Source organism: Lactuca virosa, chromosome 1 (assembly GCF_052849685.1).
Source record: "Lactuca virosa cultivar CGN04683 chromosome 1, Lactuca_virosa_CGN04683_v6, whole genome shotgun sequence".
Taxonomy (NCBI): domain Eukaryota; kingdom Viridiplantae; phylum Streptophyta; class Magnoliopsida; order Asterales; family Asteraceae; genus Lactuca; species Lactuca virosa.
The window spans coordinates 315,624,026-315,643,723 of NC_136426.1; positions in this window are offsets into that span (position 1 = coordinate 315,624,026).

A 19,698-nucleotide genomic window follows, 5' to 3' on the forward strand; every position below is an offset into this window, starting at 1 on the left:
GAGTGCTTAGCTCTAACTGATGTGGACTTAGCTACAACTAAAGGTTTGGAAATAAAAGCTCCAATGGCACCTACGAAGACTCAAGCTGATTTAAAAAAGTATGCTGATGGGGAAATCTGCTTGAAGCCTTTTGTGTTAGTCTTCGCAAGAAAGGACAAGGCTGGAAAAGCAAAACGTTTCTTGTTCCAGGCATGCGAAGTGGAGCGATATTCAACGTCTCAATATACGAACTTAATTGTTCGTATGAATCATTGTAAGAAGAACAATGAAGGAGATAAGAAAGAGCTAAAGAAGATAATATCCTGGTACACGGAAATTCGAAGAGTGATGATGTATTCCATCCAGCTTCTTACAAATTAAGATGTTCGACTATGATTACAAAGGGGGAGATTGTAAGGGTCAAATATGTTGTAATTAGTCGAAGTGTATTTTGTACTCTTCGTATGTTCTGTAATCTATTATACTAGGGCGCTTTTATACGAAGCTTAAGTGTCTATGCCTTAGTATTTTTTGTACGCTTTCCGTTTCCTATAAATAGGGATATTTACTAGAGTTTGATAAGAGTTTTTACAGACCTGTCTTTGTACTCTGTAAACATTCGAAAGCGTAATAGAGCTGAAACAAGATCATATTTACATCCGGTGTTCAATCTCACATTCCTACTTCAATTTAAACTCTGATTCATTTTATAATCGATTCATTGGTTCATCAAGCATGCGACTCATTGTGCCACAAAGTGGGCGAAAGCTTGGCATACATGGGCTCTTTTCAATAGAGAAGTGATGTCTCATTATACAGTGAGAGGCCTTCCTAATTTTGTTGCATAATTCGTAGTGGCTGCAGTCACTGGCTACTTTAATTCTATAGCCTGTGCAGCACATGCAAAGGGTGTAGATGATAGCTTGCAGATAAGGGAAAATGGTAAAATAGAGAAAACACAATGTACTTTTACCATTTTATCAATCAAAGGACTTTTAACTATTATTTTTATTGTGATTATATTATGATAATAGTGGAGTGACCATGTGCTTTGTATATATATCAAGCCCTAATGATGACAACTGTCTCCCCATTCTTTCATATGTAAATCTCTTATCTTTATCAAATTTCCTTGGAACAATCGATCTGCTTTTAGTTGTGCTTTTCTTGATCATGTGTTCACGAATCAATATACTTTTCTTTTTCCTGATTTCATTAAGCTCTTTTTGTTCATGTGCCCTCATAAATTGTTGCTCATGAAGTTGAAGAAATTGGTAAAGTCTATATTTGTTTATTCATTACATAGGGAGAGATCTTATAACATTGTAACATAATAACATTGTAAAATGGACCGGTTACATTACAAAACTTGAAAATTAGTATGATTATGGAAACACTGCAGGAGATTAAAGCTATGGGGGATATGAAATCAGCACAAATCTGTAGCATTTGAGACTTGTCTCTTGAAAATGTTAAAATTTGTCAAGTTGTATTAAACCATCAGAGATTATTGAATGGCTGAAGAGGTGGATGTGATGATTGATCCAAAAGAAATTGAACTTACAACTGCAAGGTCTGGTGGTGTTGGAGGTATTATTATTACTATTATTATATATTAAGTCAAGAAACATAATAATAATAATAATAATAATAAAAATAATAATAATAATAATAATAATATTTCCTGTAATGAAAAAAGTAGGTTGTTATTTTCATTGAGTCATGTAATTTTTTATTTGACTTTGCAGGTCAAAACGTGAATAAGGTTGAAACAGCAGTGGATCTTTTCCACAAGCCAACTGGAATCAGAATCTTTTGCACAGAAGAAAGGAGTCAATTTAAAAATAAAAAACGGGCGCTTTAAACGTTAAGAGCAAAACTGTAAGAAATTATAATAATAATCCAATTATATATATATATATATATATATATATATATATATATATATATATATATATATATATATATATATATATATATATATATATACCCATGATTTTATTTTTCTTTTGAATTTTGATTGAAGGTATGACATCAAACTAAAGGAAAAACAGGAGTCTCAAAGAAATGAAAGAAAATCTCAGGTTGGTAGTGGTGCACGGTCAACTTAATCTGCTAAGTTCATTGTTTCAGGTTGGCTGTCTGCATTAGAAAACCTTTCTGATTACTATTATATCGTTCAGGTGATATAGAGCTGAAAAAAGATACAACACTTCCCCCTGAAAAACAAATTCTAACTGCAAATCCTGATATAAACATGATATGTTGAAGCATTGACATTATGATTTTTTAGGCCATACGTAGGTAGCAATTAGCATCATAAGTTGCTTAAAAACATAAAATTTGCTGATGAAATGCTTATGATTGTGGGTCCATATAACATGATTTGCATTTTTCCAGATCTCATAACCAATATATTATAAAATACATGTATTACTTAAAGTTTTTTTTTTGTTTATTATTATACAGGGACTGCATGTCAAGCCAGGAACTTGTACACTTTGTTCATGAACAACTAAAAACTGTAAGTTCATCAACACAACATTATACTTATAAATGAGATCAAAACTAGAATCTTTGCTTTTATTACACATGACCACACCAGACAAACTCTTTAGAGTAAATTACAAGTTTAGTCCCCGTGGTATGTCAAAAGTTATGGGTTTAGTCAAAATATTTCATTTCTTTCACATGTGGTCATTAAAGTTTGGTTTTGTTGGAAAGTTCATCCCTGGTACAAGAAAGTGTTTGTATGAGTCTAAATCACTAAATGACCATTTTACCCTTACATTTCTTTTTTGCAGGATAGAAGCACAGTAGTTTTGGATCGACACCTTCTAGCAGAAGATATCGTGTACGTGTTCTTGTGCTGCTATTGTCGATTCGGGAACATCCTTGCTTACTGGTCCAACTATATGTATCTCACGTGAAGCTTCTGTTAGAACTATTAATCTCAGGGATTTCAAGTTTTTCATATTTCTTGTATCTAATTAGTTTGTAAATTTCTATTACAACTTCTATTGATTTGTTTTATCATACCATGGAATGATTACTTGTATGACATTAAATTTTATGCAATGGATTATATTTTTTGTATATGATATTTTATTTTCTATTATGAGACATTAAATGCAAATTTAATTTGAAAATTAGTAAATCTATAAATAATTTTTTTTTAAACATTTAAAATTACGATACGCAAAAATGTGTGTCATCTTCATTTATGACATGACCTTTCTTGACAGGGGCTTTAATGATACGCAATGCGAGTCATAAATGTGTGTCGTAAGGTTACGACACGCAAATGTGTGTTGTCTTCCTTTATGACAGGGCCTTCCTTGATATGCATTGCGTGTCGTAAATGCGTGTCGTAACTGCGCGTCGTAAATACGTGTCGTAAATAGACGACGCACAAAAGCGTGTCGTCTTTTTCTATGACAGGTTTAACATCCGGAATCCTAGGTATATTAATGGTGTGTTTATTTTGGGGTTTATTGAGTGACTCGACGAGTTGTGAGTCCAACTCGTCGAGTAGAGTCGAGTTGACTGCGTGGGTTTAATGAGCGGACTCGACGAGTCGGAGAGCCGACTCGCCGAGTAGGTGCTGTGTAGTGGAACCCTAAATCCCCGGGTTTGGGGCCTATATAAGGGAACTTATAGCCTCATTTGCGGCTCATGAGTTGCCCAACTTCACTGAGAGAAACCTTAGTCGCCTTTTTGAGCTAAAAGAGAGAATGTTGAGCTTATATTGAGTATTTTGGTGCATCTTTGGAGGGGAAGAGAAGGAATTCAAGCAAGGAACGAGAAGAGGTTGTTAGATCTGTTGCTTGTCATCCAAGAGCTTCTGTAAAAGGTGAAAAGTTCATACCTTTATCATTCTTATGGTTAGATCTCTTGATTTTGGAAGGTTAGGGTTTATGCCACCTTTATTTGGGATTTCGAGCTTACAGAGTTGTCTTGAGGTTTAGACCTCAGATCTTGACTTTGTGAGGTCCCTAGAGTCCAAAGGTCCCAACTTTATTCACCCATATGAAGGATATTGTGCTTAACAAATTGTGATAGCATGTTTTGGTATGTTGGAGCCAAACTACCATGCATGAACGTAAAGATTGAAGCTTTACGTGACAATGGATTCTTGGGATGCTAGATCTAGTGTTTGGAGTAGTAGAGCTGCTTTGAATCATCTGAATGAGAAATCGGATTGAAGGGACTCGCCGAGTCTATGAGCTGACTCGACGAGTCGGCTGGGGTTTTTCCCCGAAGAGTCTGGACATGGGTGACTCGGCGAGTTGACGAGACAACTCGACGAGTCAAGGTGGACTTTCGCGATATGACAGAAGAAACAAGGGGACTCGACGAGTCACATAGATGCACTCGGCGAGTCGGGTCAAACATGGATTGTTGACTCGAGTTTGACTTTTGTTGACTTTAGGGTTTAGTCATACATGAGTAATGGAGACCATGGAGGGGTAAAATGGTCTTTTACCCAATCCAAGAGTTAGAAGAGAAAGAGAGGGAAACCTTTTGGTATTGAGTATGAATAGAGTATTAATTAGAGATATTTATCCTATGTGATAGGCGGAGGCTAGTTCGAGATTTCTGTGTACGAGATTATTACTTGTTAGCTTTCGAGGTGAGTCTCTCACTATACTTACCACGTGTGGTATCTTTGTGCGACTGAGATGTATTATGTTCTTATCTGTGTATTGTGATATTCTGCATTATGTCTTTGTGATTTATGTTGAGTATTATTATTATGAGCTTCCTGAGTTAGGACCGGAGGGTCCACCCGAGTTATGGGACTAGAGGGTCCCACTGAGACACATTGACTAGAGGGTCTTATCTGAGTATAGCCATGAGAGGCTACTGAGATATATGTGGTATTTTGGGGAACTCACTAAGCTTCGTGCTTACCGTGTTATGTGATATGTGTTTCAGGTACCTTTCATGATATCGGGAAGGCCCCGGCTCGATTGTACACACGAGAGAAAGAGTTATTTTTGGAGGATCCTGGATTTGTGATAAATGATTTTAAATAAAAATGTGTTGATAATTTGTTACTAGTGATTTGGAGGAAATGTGACATATGTTTATTTGTGTTTTGAAATGAAAAATTGGTTTTAAATTTTACGGTGTTACAAGTGGTATCAGAGCCTTGGTTTGAGAGATTCGGGTGCACCTTCGGGTGTGTCTGTGTCACACCCCCAAACCAGACAGTGGAAATGTCTGGGGGCTTGCGCGTGACTTCATCTTGTAATATCATCACAATTGTGTATAATTGAAACAAGACAACATCATCATCATGCATATCAAATACAACCAGCATTGTTTACATCAAGTAGAATATCATAAATTACATGTTCACAATATTTAATGTATGTTGATAACAAAATATAACAAATTCCACCATTTCCTGCTGACCTTTCTTCTTAACGATTCCCTGAGAATACAAGTTATTTTGAAAAACGTCAACATATATAATGTTGGTGAGTTCATAAGCATATTTGAATGAAAAGCTTTGAATTGTTTGTAAACACCAGAAAATCCGATATTTTCTGAAAATGGTTTGAACGTGATGTATCAAAATCAATATTAATGCATGTGTGTTTTCTATATTTGGAATGTATAAAGAAATGTGATCCAGATAAAAACCCTGTATTTTCTGTAGTACGTAAAAGATATTGTTTAACAGTTAATTGTTGGATTAGTGTCTAACTCGTAACTTCTTAACAGTTGTGCATGGTCCTTTTGGGTTGCCTTCACCAAAAGCAACTTGTCAGGGTGATTTATGAATAGAGAGGTTAATATGGTTTATTAATATATTATATGAATAATATATTAAAAGAGAAATCATATAATTAAATTTATATTACACAAGAATTAATTAAGAAATTAAATATGTGGATAAAAGGTATTAATTTAATAACAGGGACTTAAGCTGTCAAATGTGTGATAGTGGAGTATTGGGCTGAGGAGCCTCTTGGACTAGGCATGGACGAAATTAGGATGTGTCCATCCATAATTTCGGCCATAAGGCCCTATTCCAGAAGCTTCCTTGGATAGCTTAAGGCCTAAGCTGTCCATTAGGGTTTAGGCTGAAACCCTAGCAGCACCGGTATAAATAAGACCCAAAGGCATCCAATTTTCGGCCACTTGAAACCCTAGAGAGTTCCATAGCCGAAATTATGCCTCTTTCTCTCATCAATATCATCCTCTTGCTTCCTTGGTGTTTGTAAGCCATTAGAGGAGTGACACTTGTGACTCTAAGCTCCAAGACAAGAAGAATCAAGTTATTGTTCAATAGGTAATTATCTAGATCTGTATTCTTATGTCAATTTCGAATCATGTATGGTAGATCTAGGGTTAGAAAGTCTTGGATGAATTTCATGTACAATAGAGAAGCCTAGATCCAAGCTTTAGGGTTTGAATGAGCACATAGGATGTTCTTTTGGCTAAAACTCATCAGTGGTATCAGAGCCTTCATTGGCTTCTATTGTATTGATGCTTTGTGTTTTCATTCTTGCTCTAGAAATCGATTTTTGGCCCCTGACTGACAAACTCGGCGAGTCCCAAAGTGGGCTCGACGAGTAGGATGAACTCGACGAGTCCATAAGGGGACTCGGCGATTCGAGACGTTAGACAGAGGGATTTTCAGGATTTCTTGTTGTTTTGCTGAAGGGTAATTACCAAAATCAGTTTTGACAAATAAAATCTGAATTTTATTGTTGTTATATGTTTATCTTTACCAAAACAAAAGATAATTACCAATTATTTGAATGATTAATTCCTTATATGATAATATTTGATCCTATGTGTTTTGAAAAGTTTAAAACTTGCCCTCAAGTTTTGAAATTTAAATTTTGATTAAAAGTTTAATTTGAACTATTTAAATTTCAAACCCTAGAATTTTACAAGTTTAAAATTCAACTTTATACTTTATAATATATATATATATATATATATATATATATATATATATATATATATATATATATATATATATATATATATATATATATATATATATAACTTAAATGCTAGTCTTACCGTTAGTAGGCCTCATTCGCGAAGCCGATCTATAAGGGGGGTATAAGGTTATGGCCTATAAAATGGCCGGTTAATGGGTCTCCACTCTCACCCACCGCTTCCTTGATTGGTGGAGGGTCGTTAGCCGAACGGGTAGGATAGGGCAACCATTTCCTCATTAAAAGTATAATGAAATTATAAAAGTAACTAAATGTTTTTACAAAATTCTCAATCTTAGTTACTTTAGGCAAAAGTGAATTGATGCAATTTCATGAAATTACACTTTGTACCCTTGCTAAGACGTTAGTGGAGCGTGTGTGGTTAACCGGCACACTAATTGGGTTACAAGCAAAGGTGGCAAAGGATGACTCATTGTTTGTCATAGTTCGATGGAGCGTGTGTGATTAACCGGCACATCGAATAGGTGATTGTAACAATGAGGCACCATGTACATTTGCATGGTTATTCACACCCGCTTTGTGATCCTTGGCATCCCAGTCACAAAATAGAGGGGCATATCGAGATTTAAAGATGTCATTGAAAAGTTCAATGAATCTCAAAAGATCTAGGAATTTTCAATACATTTAAAACTTAGCTATAATTTTTTTTCATGGTGGAAATTAGTGAATCCTCATTCACTTACCTTCAAATTATTTACTATGCACTCACTTGATAAGTTGGTGACTCGGTACTCGGACAGCGCTTTGTTTACTTTAAAATAATTTCCTTCGACGAAACCTAGTATTATTACCACTAGCTTTTAGTCTAATATTTACCGTGACTAATTATTAGTCTTATTATTATTATCATTATATAAGCGTTTAAACAATACTTTCCAACCACTATGTACAGACAGGGCCAGACATAAAACACCGGAGGGCAGGACCATTTTGGCATATAGCACTTCTGAAATCCAACAACCCTATGCGGCCCTTTAAACCAGATTCTCCGTACCGCGAGTAGTTAAAAAGATATTATAACGACACTTATATAAGTCATAATAATAGCTCAAATATTTATTATAAGTTCATAATAACAATACTAATTTTAAATAAAAAGCTATATTAAAATAGGTAAGCATAACTTACTTACAAGGGGGTTTCAGCTAGGAGTCGGGCTCTGCAGGGGCAGAACTTCGTCGCAGAATCTTTCTAAGAAAGATTCGTGCAGCGCTTCAGCGCTCACCTTACTATACTAAAACTACAGAAAGAGAAGTCGAATCACGATGGACCGAAATGCTCAGGGGATAAGAAGAGAAAGACTCTTAAATCAAGAGAATGGTGCAAGAAATATGAGAGCCCAAGCCTCTTATTTATAGTAATTGAATTTACAAAAACTACCCTCCATAATTACTTAATGACCTTATAGTTATATAAACGACTAAACACCCCTTCATAATACTATTTTAAATAGATTTAACGATATTTATACTAAACTAATGTCGAAAGTACTCAACACTAGTCTTATAATAACCGCATCGTCGATACCTTTCTAATGATATATACATTTGTATATATATATGTGTACGTATATATGATTTATACTTTATTTTAGTACGTAAATATGCTATCATAATTTGTAACTCGTTCATACGAACTCCATTTTTGACGTTTTTTATATCCACACGTTGGTATTTACGAGTACTACAACTTTCATTTAGACGCCGTCAGCTAATTCTCATTCTATCTCAGATTTACAAAATTGTATCAAATTTATCGCGCTCGAAGAGTAGGGACCAAGTTTCGTCCATATCTTTAACATACGAGCTCTACTCTCGACATTATTTATATCCACGCATAGGTAAAAACAAGATCTAAAACTTTCATTTAGACTCCGTCGGCTAATTCTCGACCGCTCTTAAATTTAACAGTAGGAGGAGATTATATTGTTAAATGTCCGCGTAAAATTCATAACTTCTACATACGGACTCCGTTTTAGTCTGTCTTTTTACCATTGAGTTCCTATTAATGAGATCTTCAACTCTCATTTAGGTCACGTAGGCCAAAAACCGCTCGAACTAAAATTCGAGTTTCAGGCCGTGCACTGCTATGCCAAATCTTAGAAAATTCATAACTTCCTCATACGAAGTCAGATTTGGGTGTTATTTTTTTGTATGTTCTCGGTTTAACGTATACTACAAATTTTGTTTAGATCACTAAAGCTAAAAAGTCTTCTACCGTAAATTCACTATTTACGTCTCCCGGTGTCGTGCCAGTTTTGCCGTAAAACTTCGACGGGCCATAACTTCTTCGTTATAACTTGGATTTCGGCGTTCTTTATATGTACGGAACCCTTGTAACATATACTAAAACTTGGTAAAGATTAATCCTTCTAAATAATCTTCCATCAAAAACTCATTTTTGATGCTGATCGTCTCTAAATTGACTAGCTCGGATCTGCGGGCGTTACAATTATCTCCCCCTTAGGATGATTACGTCCCAGAATCATCAACGAAACAGGGCTGTATAATGACTCCGTATGTTATCTCTTTATCCTATGTAATAATCGTAACTTCTATGTTCCTTCAAATGTGTATCTAAGTCTTTGACTTCTTGACTGCAGGCGGTGCTCGATCTTGCACTTGCTCCCTATCTCACGTTAGACTCCAAATTATGACCTTCAAGTCACAATCTCGATCCTCACTGGATACGAACTTAAGATAAGTTCTTTTATTACTACAATGTAATGATGTATCATATTCTAATGACCCATCATCGTATGTTGAAACGCTTAGACTTAGGTCTCTTAGAGTCTTCCAGAACCGACTATACTTTCCTTCCTGTTCTAATCTCATCTTAAAAGGTAGCATTTCTAGCTACAAGCAACTGTGGCGATACCTCTACTGATCGCTTTGATTAATTCTTCCGGCTTAAGTCAGGTACTACATCGAACTTGGTTCTCGGAACCAAGTAACATACTCGTCGTAGTCGGACTCAACTTGATATGACCACTAGGGTCGGAATAACAATCATCTTCTTAGTCATTACCGAAACGATGGTAACAATATTTATGAACAAAAATGAATCAATTACTAGCTTCTTGGTAACCTTGTGACTTTCCCTGATCCAAGTGCGAGTCTTGTGCTTCCGGTAGTATAGGCCTCTACTACCATTCACACCTATTCATACTCGTCCCAAGTATTGTCTCGCAGCTTTCCAAGTTACTATCACAAAAACAATTCTAACACATAAAAATGTGTGCAATCAATCATAAAATTTTCTCTAGACTCTACTAGGATTTCTTCCATGTGTATCTTTAATAATCAATTCTGCTTCAACTCGGTGGTGAAAATGCCAGAGGGTAGGATAACTTTAGGAATTACGCCAATCGTTTCATCATCCCGCCAATCGAAGGTGTACTTCGGACGTATCGTACTCCTCCAAACGTATTGTTATCTTTCCTGACGTACTCTAAAGGCAAGGTACCACTCTTACGATATCTTCCGATAGGTGTCATTCACTATCATAAGCCTTTTCGTTTCCTCCGTTTAATCAATTTTCTACGAGCCTTCACCATGGCGTTACATTCACGGAAGCATGCGTCCAACGCATCAAGACGAGAATATAGATAGAAAAGATTTAGACGTGTAATACTCCTTATTACTCCGAAAAGTTGCATGCCAGTTCTAATACCGTAATTAAACTTTTAGAAATCTAAACACATAAAATTTCCAGTTCCGGTCGGCAACAGACCACAGATCCGATCATACGATAGCATCATAAAGCATCATAAATCGTTTAGCACATAAAAGCATGTTAGGCATTTTCCCTAAATTAGCTAGTGCTTGTGTCTATTCTGGTGTCTTACCTAAATTTTATTAGACACACTCCTCACGATCATTGCTTAGCATTCTAAGTTTAAGTCTAGAAATAAATCCATATTCCTAGTTCGCTTAAACTAATGCTCTGATACCAACTGTGACATCCCCATTTTCACGGCCAGAAAAGACCGATTTTTGTTTATGCTTTATAAAAATCAGAGTACCTCTTTTAATAAAAATGTTGCGGAATTTGTTCCCAGAAAAACATGATAAATACGTTATCAAAGAATTTCCGAAGAAATGTATTTTTATTCACTTTCAAAACATTTGGGATGTCATCGTCAATACAGAAACATAAGCATAAACAGAACTTACATTCATTTACACTAGTGATCTACATCTCTTTTGAATCTCTCAGTGTAAAGTAGCTTCATATCGACACCTGTGATAGAAATAAGTTGGAGTGGGTCAGGTTGGGAAACCTGGTGAGTACATAGGGTTTTCAACCCACAATAATATAATTATTATGTTTAAACATCAAACAATCAACCCAATTATCCATCCCATTATCTTCTTTACTCTTAAGGATCTACCCTAACAATCAACTATTCCTCGTTCATTCATTCCTAAGGATCATCCTAAGGAATCGGCACGAAGTCCATCGTCACCGGGGTTTAGGCACTAAGTCTGCATAGTCGCCAGGATTTATACAACAGGCACTAAGTCCGCATAGTCGCCAGGGTTTAGGCACTAAGTCTGCATAGTCGCCAGGGTTTATACAACAGGCACTAAGTTCGCATAGTCGCCAGGGTTTTGGCACTAAGTCTGCATAGTCGCCAGGGTTTATACAACAGGCACTAAGTCCGCATAGTCGTCATGGTTTTGGCACCAAGTCTGCATGATCGCCAAGGTTTAGGCACCAAGTCTGCATCATCGCCAGGGTTTAGAGTACACCGGGTGAACACATCGTTCACAACACCTACAGGTTGCGAGCCTGCTAGTGTTCCACTGGACTGTCTAGAATAGTCTGTGGTTGTCATCCATACTCTGCTAGATGACGGGGCCATCATTTGGGAAAGGCTTCTCACATCGTCCACCTCTCACACTCACCTCGTGGTCTATAACACCTCTCAACTCATCATCCAACTCATATTCCATCTATTACATCTACCCATGTTTTACCCAACATATATATATATATATATATATATATATATATATATATATATATATATATATAGTTTAAATCATTTAAAACATGTATAAAATCGTTCATCCAGCATAGACAGCAAGTACTCAGATAATATGCACACATAGCACGTAGTTTATATAAAATACTTCATATTTATGTGTAAGATGAAAGTAACTATGCACTCACTTGATAAGGTGGTGACTCGGTACTCGGACAACGCTTTGTTTACTTTAAAATAATTTCCTTCGACGAAACCTAGTATTATTACCACTAGATTTTAGTCTAATATTTACCGTGACTAATTATTAGTCTTATTATTATTATCATTATATAAGAGTTTAAACAATACTTTCCAACCACTATGTACAGACACGGGTCAGACATAAAACACCGGAGGGCAGGACCATTTTGGCATATAGCACTTCTGAAATCCAACAACCCTATGCGGCCCTTTAAATCAGATTCCCCGTACCGCGAGTAGTTAAAAAGATATTATAACGACACTTATATAAGTCATAATAATAGCTCAAATATTTATTATAAGTTCATAATAACAATACTAATTTGAAATATAAGCTATATTAAAATAGGTAAGCATAACTTACTTACAAGGGGGTTTTAGCTAGGAGTCGGGCTCTGCAGGGGCAGAACTTCGTCGCTGAATCTTTCTAAGAAAGATTCGTGCAGCGCTTCAGCGTTCACCTTACTATACTAAAACTACAGAAAGAGAAGTCAAATCACGAAGGACCGAAATGCTCAGGGGATAAGAAGAGAAAGACTCTTGAATCAAGAGAATGGTGCAAGAAATATGAGAGTCCAAGCCTCTTATTTATAGTAATTGAATCTACAAAAACTACCCTCCATAATTACTTAATGACCTTATAGTTATATAAACGACTAAACACCCCTTCATAATACTATTTTAAATAGATTTAACGATATTTGTACTAAACTAATGTCGAAATTACTCAACACTAGTCTTATAATAGCCGCCTCGTCGATACCTTTCTAATGATATATACATTTGTATATATAGGTGTACGTATATATGATTTATACTTTATTTTAATACGTAAATATGCTATCATAATTTGTAACTCGTTCATACGACTCCATTTTTGACGTTCTTTATATCCATGCGTTGGTATTTATGAGTACTACAACTTTCATTTAGACGTCGTCAACTAATTCTCATTCTATCTCAGATTTACAAAACTGTATCGAATTTATCGCGCTTGAAGAGTAGGGACCAAGTTTCGTCCGTATCTTTAACATACGAGCTCTACTCTCGACATTCTTTATATCCACGCATAGGTAAAAACAAGATCTAAAACTTTCATTTATACTCTGTCGGCTAATTCTCGACCGCTCTTAAATTTAATAGTAGGAGGAGATTATACTGTTAAATGTCCGCGTAAAATTCATAACTTCTACATACGGGCTCCGTTTTCGTCTTTCTTTCGACCGTCGAGTTCCTATTAATGAGATCTTCAACTCTCATTTAGGTCGCGTAGGCCAAAAACTGCTCGAACTAAATTTCGAGTTTCGGTTCGTGCATTGCTATGCCAAATCTTAGAAAATTCATAACTTCCTCATACGAAGTCAGATTTGGGCGTTCTTTTTTTGTATGTTCTCGGTTTAACGTATACTACAAATTTTGTCTAGATCACTAAGGCTAAAAAGTCTTCTACCGTAAATTCACTATTTACGTCTCCTGGTGCCGTGTCGGTTTTGCCGTAAAACTTCAACGGGCCATAACTTCTTCGTTATAACTCGGATTTCGGCGTTCTTTATATGTATGGAACCCTTGTAACATATATACTAAAACTTGGTTAAGATTAATCCTTCTAAATAATCTTCCATCAAAAACTCTATTTTGATACTCATCGTCTCTAAATTGACTAGCCCGGATCTGCGGGCGTTACAAAATGCATCAAGATCTGTTGGACCGGTACCACCAAAGCGCCAGGCAAGAAAGGTACGAGATCATCACTTCAATGATCACTACCAAAATGGGTAATGGAGAGCCCCTTACTGCTCATCTGCAAAAGATGCAGAGATATGTCGATCGCCTGCTAAAGCTAAATGTTAACTTTGATGAAGAGCTGGCAATTGACATCATCCTTCATTCCTTGCCTCCCTGCTATAGCCAGTTCCGCATGACCTACCACATGAACAAGGAGGAGGTCTCCTTGAGCAAGCTTCAAGGATTGTTGAGGACTGCTGAGAGCAACCTCAAAGATAAATTTGTTGCATCATCTCCAACTCCTACTGATGCCCCAATCCTGGCAATTGGGCAAGGGAAGGGTAAAAAGAGGAAGGCTCCCTCAAAAAGCCTCCATAAGGGAAAGTCCCAAAATGGCTCCTCTTCTAGTGGAACCAAGGTTAGTTCTGCTAAACCCAACTCCAACCCCAAGGAGGCAGAGTACCACCACTGCCATGAAATAGGGCATCGGAAAAGAAGCTGCCCGAAATATCTGCAAGACATCAAGGATGGAAAGATCAAGCCGTCCTACGCAGGTATTTACACTATTAAATCTAATGATTCATCACATGCTATTTCTTGGGTTCTTGATACAGGATGTGGTTTTCACATTTGTTCTGATTTGCAGGGCCTAAGAAGAAATAGGGATGTGGAGCATGGGAAGATAAACTTGATCATGGGGAATAGAAGATCGTCGCCTGTCACCAAGATCGGAGTTTACTCTTTAGTGCTAAGTAGTGGATTATGATTAGATTTAAATAATTGTTGCTATTCGCCAGATATGGCAAGAAACATCATTTCATTTCATGGTTTGTATAGACAGGGTTTTAGATATTCATTTGATAATGAAAAGGGTTCTATTAATGCTTATCTTAATGGTGTTTTCTATTTTGAAGCATTGCCTTGTAATGGAATATATGAAACTGTGATGGTTGTAGACAATTTAGGAAATGATGTGTTGTGTATTGATTCTTCCAATGATTTGGATAAAGCATGCTTGTGGCATTGTCGTCATGGACATGTCAAGAAGAAACTCATAGCCCAACTCCAAAAGGATGGAGTGTTGGAGTCATTCGACCTTATGGACGATGATGTGTGTGAGTCTTGTTTACTTGGAAAGATGACCAAGTCACCCTTCACTGGCACTTGTGCGAGGGGTGAGGGTTTATTAGATCTCATACATACAGATGTATGTGGACCCTTTAGATCCACCACAAGGGATGCGAGCCGCTTCTATGTGACTTTCACTGATGATTATAGTAGATATGGGTATATCTACTTAATCAGGCATAAGTCAGAAACCTTTGAAAAATTCAAAGAGTTCAAGCAAGAAGTGGAGAATCAGTTGGGCAAGAAAATGAAGATGCTTCCATCAGATCGAGGTGGAGAGTACCTAAGTCTTGAATTACTCGACTACCTCAACGAATGCGGAATTGTTTCACAATTAACGCCACGTAGGACACCACAGTTGAATGGTGTGGCTGAGAGGCGTAATCGAACCTTGCTAAGACATGGTTCGTTCCATGATGACTCGTGCTTCACTACCTATCTCATTCTGGGGGTATGCCTTAGAGATTGTCGCCCATATCCTTAACTTAGTCCCTACGAAGAAGGTTGCCAAAACACCTCACGAGATGTGGACAGGGAAAGCTCCCTCGTTGGCACACATCAAGGTTTGGGGTTGCGAGGCTTTCGTAAGACGAGAGACTCACGACAAGCTCGAACCTCATAGTGAGCGGTGTATTTTCATCGACTACCCGCAGAAGTCCTTTGGATATCTCTTCTATAGACCGAGTGACAATGTTGTCTTCGTTGCGAGGAGAGGGGGTTTCCGAGAGCAAGAACTCATAAGCCAAAGGGACAGTGGGAGGCAAATCGATCTTGAAGAGCTTCAAGAGTCGAGCGATGAAGGAACCTCCAACACTGGCACTCAACCCGAGGAGGAAACTCCGGTTGAACCGATTGACGAGTCCTTACCTCTTATACGTTCCAGTAGAGTTAGTGTTCCGCCCGTGTTGTATGGTTTTCATATAACGAGTGAGGGTGATATGTTTATTAGTGATAGTACACTAGTGAATTTGGACGAACCAAACGGCTACAAGGAAGCCATGGCAGGTCCCGGAGTCTGCAAAAAGGAAAGAGGCTATGGACAGCAAGATTCAGTCCATGTATGACAACCAAGTTTGGAATTTGGTTGACAATGTACCAGGTCGTAAGACGGTCGGGTGCAAGTGGATCTTCAAGAAGAAGACTGACATGGATGGGAATGTGCACACTTATAAGGCACGCTTGGTTGCGAAGGGTTTCACTCAAAATCCTAGAGTTGATTATGATGAAACCTTCTCACCAGTTGCGAAGATAAAGTCTATCAGGGTGATGCTGGCCATTGCTGCATTTCATGACTATGAAATATGGCAGATGGATGTCAAAACCGCTTTCCTTAACGGGAAGTTCGCTGAGGATGTTTACATGGCTCAGCCAAAGGGTTTTGTCAATACGAAGCATCCAAATAGAGTGTGTAAGCTTGAGAAGTCCATCTATGGACTAAAACAAGCATCTCGCAGATGGAATCTTTGTTTCGATGCGAAAGTCAAAAAGTTTGGTTTTCTGCGAAGCGAGGATGAATAATGTGTATATGTTAAAGCCAGTGGGAGTATAGTAAGCTTCCTCGTATTGTATATCGATGACATACTACTCATAGGAAATGACATCCCGACGCTGCAGGAATTCAAGTCCTGGCTTGGGAAGTGCTTCGCTATGAAGGACCTCGGAGAGGCTGCCTATATTTTGGGAATAAGGATAGTGAGAAACAGAAGTAAGAGACTAATAGGACTTAGTGAGAATACTTACTTGGACAAGGTACTAAAACGTTTTAGTATGGAGAATTCAAAGAAGGGGAGTTACCGATCCAAAGTAATGCGAAGTTGAGTAAGACTCAAAGCCCGAGTACCGAAGTCAAGATAGCAGAAATGAGCCGAGTACCATACGCTTCCGCAGTTGGCTCGATTATGTATGATATGACTTGTACTCGCCCTGATGTGGCCTTCGCTTTGAGCATGGTCTGCAGATATCAAGGGAACCCTAGCAAAGCACATTGGACCGCAGTCAAGAATATTCTTAAGTACCTTCGGAGGACCAAGGAATGGTTTCTAATCCTCGGTGGGAGTGATGACTTAAGGGTGCGAGGGTATAGTGACGCCAGTTTTCAGACAGACAGGGACAACTACCGTTCGCAGTCGGGCTGGGTCTTTACCCTAAATGGAGGAGCAGTGACTTGGAAAAGTTCCAAGCAGAAGATCGTAGTTGATTCAAAGTGCGAATCAGAGTATATAGCGGCGAGCGAAGAGTCCAAGGAGGCGATATGGTTGAAGAACTTCATTGGAGAGCTTGGAGTTGTGCCAGCCATAAAGGAGGCCATGAAAATTTTCTGTGATAATGAAGGAGCGGTTACCTTGACCAAGGAACCGAGGGATCATGGCAGATATCGACAGAAAATATCACTTTATTCGACATCGGGTGGAGGAAGGACTTCTCGTAGTGAAGAGGGTATCGTCAGAAGATAACCCTGCAGATCCCCTTACGAAGGGACTGAGTAGGGTTAAGCACTTGCACCATGCTAGCAACATCGGACTGAAGGACGATATTAGTTTAGATTAGATAGTTTAGAAACATGTAATAGATAAATATAATTGACATATGATGATTAAATAAAAGAGTATTATTTATAAGTAATGTTACTGTCTTATGTTAATTATTTGCCTATTGTTTCATTTTGCATGTTTTGACTTCCTGAATAATAAGATTATTCGAATGTTCCACAGTCGCTCATACTTTGGGAGTAGGTATGAAAGAAGATTGTCATGAATTGGTGTGTAGATTGTCTAAAGTGTATTAGACATAGCAAAGGTTTGTTGCAACGTTCATGAGTGCTTATGAGTTTGATTTGAGCATTGGATTAGACCCGCGCTTGCTGGAATCACTTCATGGAATTTACCACGAGTGATCGCAAGACGATAATATCATATGGTCTTAAAAAATAGATATATGGTTTATTGTTTGCAAGTTGGTTGTACATTGATAATGCGTAAACGCATCAGTAACTTGGTGTTATAAAACGCATTGTTGTGTATGATTTGATTAGTGAATAGTAAATGCATATAAGTCAAAGTTTATCTGTTCCTTTTATCCTAAGAGGGTAAAACGATATCAGGGCCCCTCGATGATTTTGTTTGACTTATGTGTCGGGCCCGGTCAGGACTGAATTGATGTGTTCAATTAAGTTCTATGTCAGAAGAATCAGAGATCGAGAAACAATTGTTGGACAAATAAGTATGACTATGTTCCATGTATTTGTCCACACGATATCTAGAACGGAGGACTATACGATCCCTTATCTAGAGGACAGGTTACTGATAAGATCAGAGTTCGACAGCGTCTTTGAGAGCTACGATTGCTAATTGGATGGTATTTGCATTTGTAGTTACTAGATTTATCCAATTGGGAGACTGTTGGATTAGTGTCTAAGCCCATAACTATATTTGGTAAGTACTTGACCCGGTTGTGCATAGTCCTTTTGGGTTGCCTTCACCAAAAGCAACTTGTCAGGGTGATTTATGAATAGAGAGGTTAATATGGTTTATTAATATATTATATGAATAATATATTAAAAGAGAAATCATATAATTGAATTAATATCAGACAAGAATTAATTAAGAATTTAATTTTGTGGCTAAAAGGTATTAATTTAATAACAGGGACTTAAACTGTCAAATGTGTGATAGTGGAGTATTGGGCTGAGGAGCCTCTTGGGCTAGGCATGGACGAAATTAGGATGTGTCCATCCATAATTTCAGCCATACGGCCCTATTCCAGAAGCTTCCTTGGATAGCTTAAGGCCTAAGATGTCTATTAGGTTTTAGGCTGAAACCCTAGCAGCACCAGTATAAATAAGACCCCAAGGCATCCAATTTTCTGCCACTTGAAACCCTAGAGAGTTCCATAGCCGAAATTGTGCCTCTACCTCTCTTCAATATCATCCTCTTGCTTCCTTGGTGTTTGTAAGCCATTAAAGGAGTGACACTTTTGACTTTAAGCTCCAAGACAAGAAGATTCAAGCTATTGTTCAAGAGGTAATTATCTAGATCTGTATTCTTATGTTAATTTCAAATCATCTATGCTAGATCTAGGGTTAGAAAGTCGTGGATGAATTACATGTACAATACAGAAGCCTAGATCCAAGCTTTAGGGTTTGCATGAGCACATAGGATGTTCTTTTGGCTAAAACCCATCATTAATAACCTAGAAAATCCGATATTTTCTGTATAAAAAAGTGTTGTGGTCTCAACCCCAACACCGAGTGACAGTATATGTATGTTTTTGTATCCACTAGATTTTATAGGTATTCTATAAAATTATGTTGAAGAAGATTTTTAAGTGATCCGTTTTAACCATACTTGATTTTTGACGAGTTCGCCTGTCGTGGCGTTCTTAGGCGCCAGTTTGATTTACGGTAAGGTTTGTCACCCTAGACTAGCCTAGTCTAGCTGTAGCGAACAGCTCAGGTGTGGGGAGTCACTCCGTATAGATCTATACACAAGCTCTCGCTCTCCCTCCAGGAGACTCTGGTTATAACTACAGGCTACGATCATACACTCTAGAGGTGTCAACCGACAAGTCTCACTAGATCATTTATTGTTTTCACACGAGTATGTGAATGGGTCACTAAGCATGTGATGTATAGACTGGGCCCATTATGCA